Source organism: Canis aureus, chromosome 9, assembly GCF_053574225.1.
Source record: "Canis aureus isolate CA01 chromosome 9, VMU_Caureus_v.1.0, whole genome shotgun sequence".
Taxonomy (NCBI): Eukaryota; Metazoa; Chordata; class Mammalia; order Carnivora; family Canidae; genus Canis; species Canis aureus.
The window spans coordinates 71,865,501-71,874,853 of NC_135619.1; the positions used below are offsets into that span (position 1 = coordinate 71,865,501).

The 9,353-nt window shown below is 54.4% G+C and overlaps 1 long non-coding RNA gene across 2 annotated transcripts; it reads left to right on the forward strand.

Moving 5' to 3' along the window:
* Window positions 1-235: 235 nt before the first annotated feature.
* On the forward strand, window positions 236-8,480 carry LOC144321138 (uncharacterized). 2 transcript variants are annotated; one of them, XR_013386862.1, is made up of 5 exons: window positions 236-664; window positions 1,025-1,130; window positions 1,862-1,994; window positions 5,891-7,388; window positions 8,085-8,480. It is a non-coding gene; the product is annotated as an uncharacterized LOC144321138 (long non-coding RNA). The 2 variants fall into 2 exon arrangements; XR_013386863.1 differs by lacking the exon at window positions 8,085-8,480 and having other exon boundaries at window positions 254-664; window positions 1,025-1,121; window positions 5,891-6,138.
* Window positions 8,481-9,353: the final 873 nt, after the last annotated feature.

The following is a 9,353-nucleotide window of genomic DNA, read 5'->3' on the forward strand; positions in this document are numbered from 1 at the left end:
GGACCAGTTCACGGGGCGGGGCGGGGCCTCGGTGGGCGGGGCCTCGGTGGGCGGGGCCTCGGTGGGCGGGGCCTCGGTGGGCGGGGCCAGGTGCGGGGAGACCCGCGGGGACCAGTTCGCGGCTCGGGGCGGGGCTTCGGTGGGCGGGGCCTCGGTGGGCGGGGCCAGGTGCGGAGACCAGTTTGCGGCTCGGGGCGGGGGCTCTTGTGGGCGGGGCCTCTCGTGGGCGGGGCCAGGCGCCCCCCGGGAGGCCCGCGGGGACCCCGGCGCGGCCGGGACCTGGGCGGGCGGCGGCGGCTCCCTAGCCTCGGTCACCTCGGCTGCAAATGGGACTAATTACCCAGGGGCCCGCGGGAGTCCCCGGCCCCCAGGCCGAGCGGGGCCGCCCCGCAACCCCGCCGGGCTGGCCCGGTTTCCCGGCGGAGCGCCCGTGCTCTCCGCGGCCCAGACCCGCCGCCCCTGCCTCGGGGGACCTGCCGGGTTAGCGCCCGCTGGCGGGGGAGGTCGGGGCGCTGGAGGTGCAGTGCTGGCGACAGTGCCAGTGAGCGGAAGGCGCTCGGAGAGGTTCACAGCGACGCTCCCTTCCCCCAGCCGTCCCCCACCCGGCCCTCTCACGCCACGACACGCCACGGGCAGACGCTGTGTCTGTGGCAACCAAATGGAGGTGAGTCAGCCCCGCCCCTACCTTCAGGAAAATGGAGGGACACAGGGACACAGACACGGAAGAGGCCTATTATGACTCAGGGTGAGACGTGCCATGACACAGGCAGGGGTAGGTAGGTCCAGCAGGGGAGCCTTCTGCACTGGGCCTTGAAGGATGAGTAGGAGTCGGCAGCCAGCCAAGGGGGAGCGTGCTGGCCCTGCAGGGAGGAGCAGATGCAAGCGCTCGGAGCTCGAAGAACGCTGACTTTGTTAAAATAGAGGGTCCAGGGTTTGGGGGCACAGGGAGACCAGGCTCCTCATTTTCACCTGTTCAGGGATCCCTCTCTTCTTCCTCTCACTCCTCCGGAGCCTTGTATTGTAGGGTGTGGCTGGTTTTCCTGAGGACCGGAGCTGGCCTGTGCTGGGAGCCGCCTGGGGAGCAGACCGGCCTGGCAGCCAAAGGTACCGCAGGCAGGGAGGTAACGATGGTGCGTCTCCCTCCAGTCTCCTGGAAGTGCATGGCCCAGGGGTGTGGTACACTTGGCAGGCCTCCCCTCGCCCAGGCCCAAAGGCAGTCCCGGCCTGAGCTGGAAAGGAAAGCAACCGTGCGTGGGCATCCCTCGGCAGCCAGCCACCTGCCCTGCTTAGGGGTAGGAATATGGGCCCGCACAGACGTTGGATTCCCAGTCCAACACGAAGACCCTCAGAGCCTAGTGGTGCCACCACCCCTCGCAGCACCCAACGGGGTCACCTGGCCCAGCTTGCACATCCTCAAAAACAGAGAACTCACTGCTCCCCAGGGCAACCTGTTCTATTCTCAGCCAAAAGGACCTCCCACCAGCTGGCACTTTACAGATGAGTAAACCAAGGCTCGGAGCTCATGAGGGCCTCGCCTAAGAACACAAGAATAAGCAGCAACACGGGGACAAGCCCCTGATCTTTGACTTGAAAAGCCCAAAGTCAGTGTGTTAACCCCCATGTCACACTCAGTGAGATCTGGGTCCCAGCTCTGCCTTCTGGGGTACCATCACTCCCACCAGCCCCCTCCACCCCAGGACAGGGTCAGAAAACTTCCTTTGTACCTCTACCCCAAGACTCAACCTTCATTCATACATCTACCCCAAGACTCAACCACCCCAAGACTCAACCTTCTTTCCTACATCTACCCCAAGACTCAACCACCCCAAGACTCAACCTTCTTTTCCTACATCTATCCCAGGACTCAACCTGCCCAGATGAATCTAGCCCAGTGACTCCCAATCCAACACCCCGGCCAAGTAATTCCCACATCCCTGAGGCCAGCCGGAAACACAGAAACTGACTTCCAGATGATGGACTTGATCATAGCACAGGTGATATAGCCTCCCCACCATGCCCCTGGTTTTGGCAATGACAGAGAATACTTATTTGTCTGTAAGGTGGTGTCCTGGGTGGGATTCTGGACCAGAAAAGGGGCATTAGGTAAAAACTTAGAGAACCTGAATAAAATATAGACTTCAGTTATAATAATATCAACTGTGATTCCACTAATTGTAACAAACGCACCATACTACTATAAGATCTTAAACAATGTTGGGTGTGGAAGTTATTCTTGATACTATCTTCCCAATATTTCTAGAAATCATAACGTTCATTTTTAAGGGCCACCTGGGTGGCTCAGTCAGTTAAGCATCTACCTGCAGCTCAGATCATGTTCCCAGAGTCCTGGGATCAAGCCCTACATCTGGCTCCCTGCTCAGTGGGGAGCCTGCTCCTCCCTTTGCCCCTGTTACCTGTTCATGCTCTCTCTCTATCTCTGTCTGTCTCAAATAAATAAATAAAATCTTTTTTAAAAATTTCCTTTTTGGGATGCCAGGTGGCTCAGCGGTTGGGCGCCGCCTTCGACTTAGGTCATGATTCCAGGATCTGGGATCAAGCCCTGCATCGGGATCCCTGCGTGGAGCCTGCTTCTCCCTCTGCCTGTGTCTCTGCCTCTCTCTTTCTGTGTCTCTATGAATAAATAAATAAAATCTTTTTTTAAAAAAAAAGGAACTTTTTTTTAAAGATTTATTTATTTATTCATTCGTGAGAGACAGAGAGAGAGAGAGAGAGAGAGAGAGAGAGGCAGAGACACAGGCAGAGGGAGAAGCAGGCTCCAGGCAGGGAGCCCCACGTGGGACTTGATCTGGGATCTCCAGGATCACGCCCCAGGCCGAAGACGGTGCTAAACCCCTGAGCCACCCTGGCTGCCCAAAAGTTCCTTTTTGAAATGAAATTTCTTCTTCAAAAATCTTTATCATACATTGCATATATAACCAAACTTCTGTGACTCCTCCATAATCTTCCCTGTTCCCATTTCTCCTGGGAGGAGCAGCAGCCCGGGTGGGGAGTTCACTGACTTACACGAGGGACCCTGACTGCAGACCCAGGTGTCTTCCACAGCCTGTGAGGAGCGGGGGTACCTACACCCACGAAGTCTTAACTGTAGTACTCGCTGTTCCCCAGCACAAAGCCCTCTTTGCCACGCATGTTTGCGGAGAACAGGCCAGAATGCATTCCGTACAGCCCCTCCCGACCCTGCCTGAAGCCAGGGGAGGCTCACAGCCCGTGACTCACAGTCAGCCCACACAGGAGGGAGTCACTGAAGGGAAAAGAGGGCACCCACCCCAAGAAAGGGAAGAACTTCCCACCTAGGAAAAGGAGCTACTGGAAAGGCAGAAGTGGGTTGAGAAATGAGAATGACTCTTTCATTTCAAGAGCCACAAAAGGCTATTGCTATTTCACTTGCAAAGTACATAAATAAATAAACCAGAGATGGGCAGGTAAAAGTTACCTGTGGAGGGTATTATGCTGAGTGAAGTAAGTCAGTCGGAGAAGGACAAACATTATATGTTCTCATTCATTTGGGGAATATAAATAATAGTGAAAGGGAAAATAAGGGAAGGGAGAAGAAATGTGTGGGAAATATCAGAAAGGGAGACAGAACGTAAAGACTGCTACCTCTGGGAAACGAACTAGGGGTGGTAGAAGGGGAGGAGGGCGGGGGGTGGGAGTGAATGGGTGACGGGCACTGGGTGTTATTCTGTATGTTAGTAAATTGAACACCAATAAAAATAATAAAATAATAAAATAAAAAAATAAAAAATAAAAAAAAAAAAATCTGGGCAGCCCGGGTGGCTCAGCAGTTTAGCGCCGCCTTCAGCCCAGAGCATGATCCTAGAGACCAGGGATCGAGTCCCGCATCAGGCTCCCTGCATGGAGCCTGCTTCTCCCTCTGCCTGTGTCTCTGCCTCTCTCTCTCTCTGTCTCTCTGTCTCTCATGAATAAATAAATAAAATCTTTAAAAAAAATCTTCTCAGAGCACCCGGGTGGCCCAGTCAGTTAAGCATCTACTGTCAGCTTAGGTCATGATTCTGGGGTCCTTGGATCGAGCCCCATGTTGGGCTCCCTGGTCAACAGGCAGCCTCCTTCTCCCTCCCCCTCCCACTCATGCTCTCCCTCTCTCTCACACACTCACTCTCTCTTTTAAATAAATAAATATCCTGGAAAAAAATTAGCTAGGGACGCCTGGGTGACTCAGTGGTTGAGCATCTACCTTTGGCTCAGCTGTGATCCCAGGGTCCTGGGATGGAGTCCCACACCAGGCTCCCTCTGCCTGTGTCTCTGCCTCTCTCTCTGTGTCCTCACGAATAAATAAAATAAAATCTTAAAAAAATATATTTTCTATAATAAAACATAGGCAAGAAGCCCTTTGATACCAGTCTTAGCAGTATTGGAGGGGGACCAGTCTCCAGCCAAGGGCAGCAAAAGGCAAAAGGTAAAATAAACTAATGGGATTGTATCAAACTAAGAAACTTCTGTCTGGTGAAGAAAATAATCAACAGGGCAGCCAGAGTGGCTCAGCGGTTTAGCGGTGCCTTCAGCCCAGGGGCTGATCCTGGGGACCCGGGATCGAGTCCCACGTAGGGTTCCCTTCGTGGAGCCTGCTTCTCCCTCTGCCTGTGTTGTCTCTGCCTCTCTCTCTCTCTCTGTCTCTCTCATGAATAAGTAAAATATTTAAAAAAAAAGAAAAAAATCAACAAAACAAAAAGGCAATCTACTTAGTGGAAGAAGATGGTTTGCAAGTAATACATCTGATAAGGGGTCAATGTACAAAATATATGAAGAACTTACACAACTTAATATTAAAACAAAATACCTGATTTAATAATGGGCAGAGGACCTGAACAGACATTTTTCCAAGGAAAACATGCCAATGGCCAACAGGACACGAAAAGATGCATTATCAGAGAAATACAAATGAAAACCACAATGAGAGATCACCTCACACCTGTCACCATGGCTAGTACAAAAAAACCAGAAGTAACAAGCGATGGTGAGGATATAGAGAAAGGGAAACCCTCCTCGCACACTGCTGATGGGAATACAGCTGGTGCAGCCCCTCTGCAAAACAGTACGGAGGTTCCTCAAAATGTTAAAAACAGAGCCACCCTATGATCCAGTAATCCCATTTCTGGAATTTATCTAAAGAAAAGAAAAAATATATTTATTTATTTATTTATTTACTTATTTATTTATTTTAAGAAAGAGCAGCTTGAGGGATCGGTGGTGGGGCGGGGGGGGGGATGGCAAGAATCTCAAGCAGACTCCTCGCTCAGTGCGAGCCAACGTGGGGTTTGATCTCACAACCCTGAGATCATGACCTGAGCTAAAATCAAGAGTTGGATGCTTAACAAACTGTGCCACCCAGGTACCCAAGAAAATACCAATTTGAAAAGATATGCATCTCATGTTCATTGCAGCATTAATTACAATAGCCAAGATGTGGAAACAACCTCGGTGTCCATTGACTGATAATGGGTAAAGAAGAGGTTTACACACACACACACACACACACACACACACACACACTGTGGCATATTACTCAGTCATAAGAAAGAATGAGATCTTGCCATTTGCAACAACATGGACGGACCTAGGGGGTATTATGCTAAGTGAAGAGAAAGAGACATATGGCACAATTTTGCTTACGTGTGGGATCTGAAAAACAAAACAAAACAGAAGCAGGCTCCCGGGTACAGGCAACAAACCGTCAGTTACCAGAGGGGAGGGGCTCTTGTTCTCTGCAGCCTTAGTGTCTTCACAGAAGTCATCTGTCACCGAAATTATAATTATAATTTAATTATATGTAAGGATGAGTATCCCTATCTGAAATAAATCTTTATAGCATGTACTTACATACTTGATCATTGTCTGTTTCTTTCTTTAGAGCCTCTTGTTCTCGTGGGTTCGCCCCTGATGTCTCTAATGCCCGGGACAGAGATGCCCTCAATAGCTACTAATTTACTGAATGAAAGAATGGATGAATCCCATCAAACAAGGAATAAAGGGATTCTCCAGATCAGAAGACAGACATGAGCCTTCAGCCTGAAAAGGCTTAAGGGGCCAACAAGACTGAAGCTTGGTTCCACCACTTTGGGTGCGGGGCCATCTCCTTAAAGCACCACATACACCCGCCTTGTTTTTTTTTTTTTTTTTTTAAGATTATTTATTTATTTATTCATGAGAGACACACAGAGAGAGAGGGGCAGAGACACAGGCAGAGGGAGAAGCAGGCTTGGTGCAGGGAGCCCGATGTGGGACTCGATCCCGGGTCTCCAGGATCACTCCTTGGGCTGAACGCAGAGACGCCGCTGAGCCCTGGGCGTCCCTACACCGGCCTTGTGATCCAGGAATTTCACGGCGGGGCGCTCGGCTCAAAGAGATGAAACTAGACATCCACCAAAGACGTGTGTAAGGATGTTCATAACCGCCTTATTGGTCGAAGCCCCTTCCTGGAGACCAGGCCAGCCGCCCCGCACAGCAGGATGGACGGACAGACACCCGCGGCAGCGAGCGCCCTGGGCTGCTGTGCAGCAGTGGAGCAGGAAATGCTCCACGGACCCCAACCCGGGGTACTATTCAGGCCTTCTGACTTGCTATTCCTTTTTCTTTTTTTTTTTAAGTTATCACTACCCACGGTGTGGGGCTCAAACTCGCGACCCCAAGATCAAGAGTCGCACGCTCCACCGACAGAGCCAGCCAGCACCCCAATCTCTGTATTTCTGACGCTTTGTCACCCCCGAGCCTGAAGAGACCGCCCGTCGCAGGGCTAACCAGTCCCTAGCGACAGTAAGTGCGGAGCCCGGGAGCCTTCCTGCGCACCCGCCAACCCACAGCCGCGGCTCACAGGGGGGCCAGGGTCCCCCTCAGCCAGGGAGCCGAGGACTGGGGACAGGCAGCTGAAAGAGATGATCCGTGGCCGGTCCTAACCTGTCTACCCTGCCCAGGCTTTCCCCGCCTCCCCTCCTCACCGCCCCCCCAACCTTCCGCCTGGCCAGTGGGGTGACAGGTGACAGCAGGCGTGTCCCCCCTGCTCCTGGGAACTGTACGGAGCAAAGCATCTCGCCCGTGGCAGCCGCCTCCCGAGCTGAGGCCTCACCCACCCGAACAGTATCACACCAACATCGCAAGCAAGGAGCCCAGGGAGCAGGAGGCCGCCTGCCCGGGCCCACCTACTGCCCGCACCAGCCGCGAGCGGCCCGGGCCACCTGCTGGGGCCGCTGCCCCCACCACCACCCCGTGGTCACAGATCCCACCCTAGAATTCGGAGGCCGGGTCCTCCCTAGGTTCTGACCAGAGCCCTTACGTGCCAAGATTCCAGGACGACGCTCCGGGCACCCCTTTTCTTCAGGTCCTAGTTTAGGAGGGGATCCTCCGAGGGACAGGTATCCCTTGCCTCCCCCCAGGGCCGGGGCGGCACCTGAGCCCGCAGCGCTGACAGGGGGTGGGCAAACTGAGGTGCGGAGCTCCCTACCTATCAGCCTGTCCAGGGGAGCAGGTGGGGAGCACTCCTTAGAGGTACCCATGAATTTGGAACCACACACTGAGAGTGAAGGGCACCCCCCTTGGGCACCTTGGCATCCGCACAGGTCCTGCGGCAAAGGCCAAAGGCCGTAGCTGTGCTGTCTGCTAAAGCCCCACTCCTCCTCTGATCTAGTGGGGTAGGAGGGATCACATCCACAGAGAACTTGGAGGGAGGGAGGAAGTAGGGAGACGGTAAAAGGGAGAGAGAGGGGAGGAGCGGGAGGGGAAGGAGAGGGTGAAGGAGAGGAGGGGAAGGAGGGAGAGGATGAAGGGGAGAGAGAGGGAGGAGGGGGAGGGGAAGGACAGGAAGAAGGAGGGGGAGGAGGGGAAGGAGCGAGAAGATGAAGGGGAGAGAGAGAAGGAGGAGGGGGAGGGGAAGGAGAGGGTGAAAGGGAGGGAGAGGGGAGGAGCTGGCCATGGGCACCCAGCCCCCACCCAATACCCAATATTGCTAAAATTAACTCCACCCAACCAACGCCTGTAGAGTTTGGCTAATACGTTCAGTGGCCCCTCAGCCTGTCCACCTTCACCCCTGAAGGGACACACACCTTTTCCAGGCTACGTGTGGCCTCAACAGCCTTGCCTCCGCCCGCCAGCCTTGCAGACAAGACCCGACCCTCCTCCAGGAGCACAGCTGGGACGTCACGTGGATGGCGGCTCCCTCTGGCGAGAGTCACCCGACACACTTTGCCCCAGGGCTTACGAATCCAGCACCTGGCGGCGGGCTCCGCACGGACAAATTCTGCCGAAATCCAACTCAGGCTGCTCCTTCCAGTCGGCCCAGCCTCCCCAGCCTCCAGCCTCGGAGGCCCCCCTCTAATGAAAGGCTCTAAGATCCGAGCCAATGAAGTCAGCAGGCCCTCCCTGCAGGGCCTCACTCCTTCACCCTGGAGGCCGGCAACCTCCTCTCCTGCCCCCACCCCCACCCCCACCCCCACCCCCCACCCCGGGCTCTCCAACCACCCAGGATGGCCATGAGCTGCCCAAGGGGCAAGAAGCTGCCTCTTTTGGCCTCATGCTAAACACCATTAAAACCAAAATTGCTGGGCAGCCCGGGTGGCTCAGCGGTTTAACGCCGCCTTCAGCCCAGGGCCGGATTCTGGAGACCCGGATCGAGTCCCACGTAGGGCTCCCTGCATGGAGCTGCTTCTCCCTCTCTCTCTCTCTCTCTCTCTGTGTCTCTCATGAATAAATAAATAAAATCTTTAAAAAAAAAACATTGCTGGCTACATATTGGGCTTTCCTGCAGATAGAGGTACTCACGGGACTCTGAGCCTGAGGCCCTCCAAATGCAGCTGCCCCTTTGCTTGGGTCATGGAAATTGTACCCCACAAGCTCAGCACAGCTGACGAGGCCCCCCTACAACAGGAAGGAGCCAAGCCTGGGCCCTCCGGCATAAACCACCTGGCTTCCCCTGTCCCCAGTCCCTGGCCAGAAGCCCTGTGCTCCTGCCAGCGGGGAGGGAGGTCCCCCTCTCCCAGGCCCCCTGGCTAACCAGGAGCCCCCCACGAACTGAATGAACATCAGCTCTCAGTGAGAGCTTGTTGACTGTGTGACTTGGACAGGCAACAATCATAGCCATGACAGCACTCGTTGGAACATTGCTGCTCTTCACCTCTTAGGATGTCCTGGCAAAGGTCAGGACTCAATGGTCAACACAGTATATCGTGGCACTGGCCCCCTGGGCAACAACTGGCCCCATCTGTACGTGGGCCATTGACTGAGGGTAAAGGATTTGAATCTCTTGTCCAAGAGATAGCCCAAAACTGTCTCCCCATATCCTAAGGCCACAAAGCAAGGCCTGGCCAGCCCGCTCCTACCCCTCT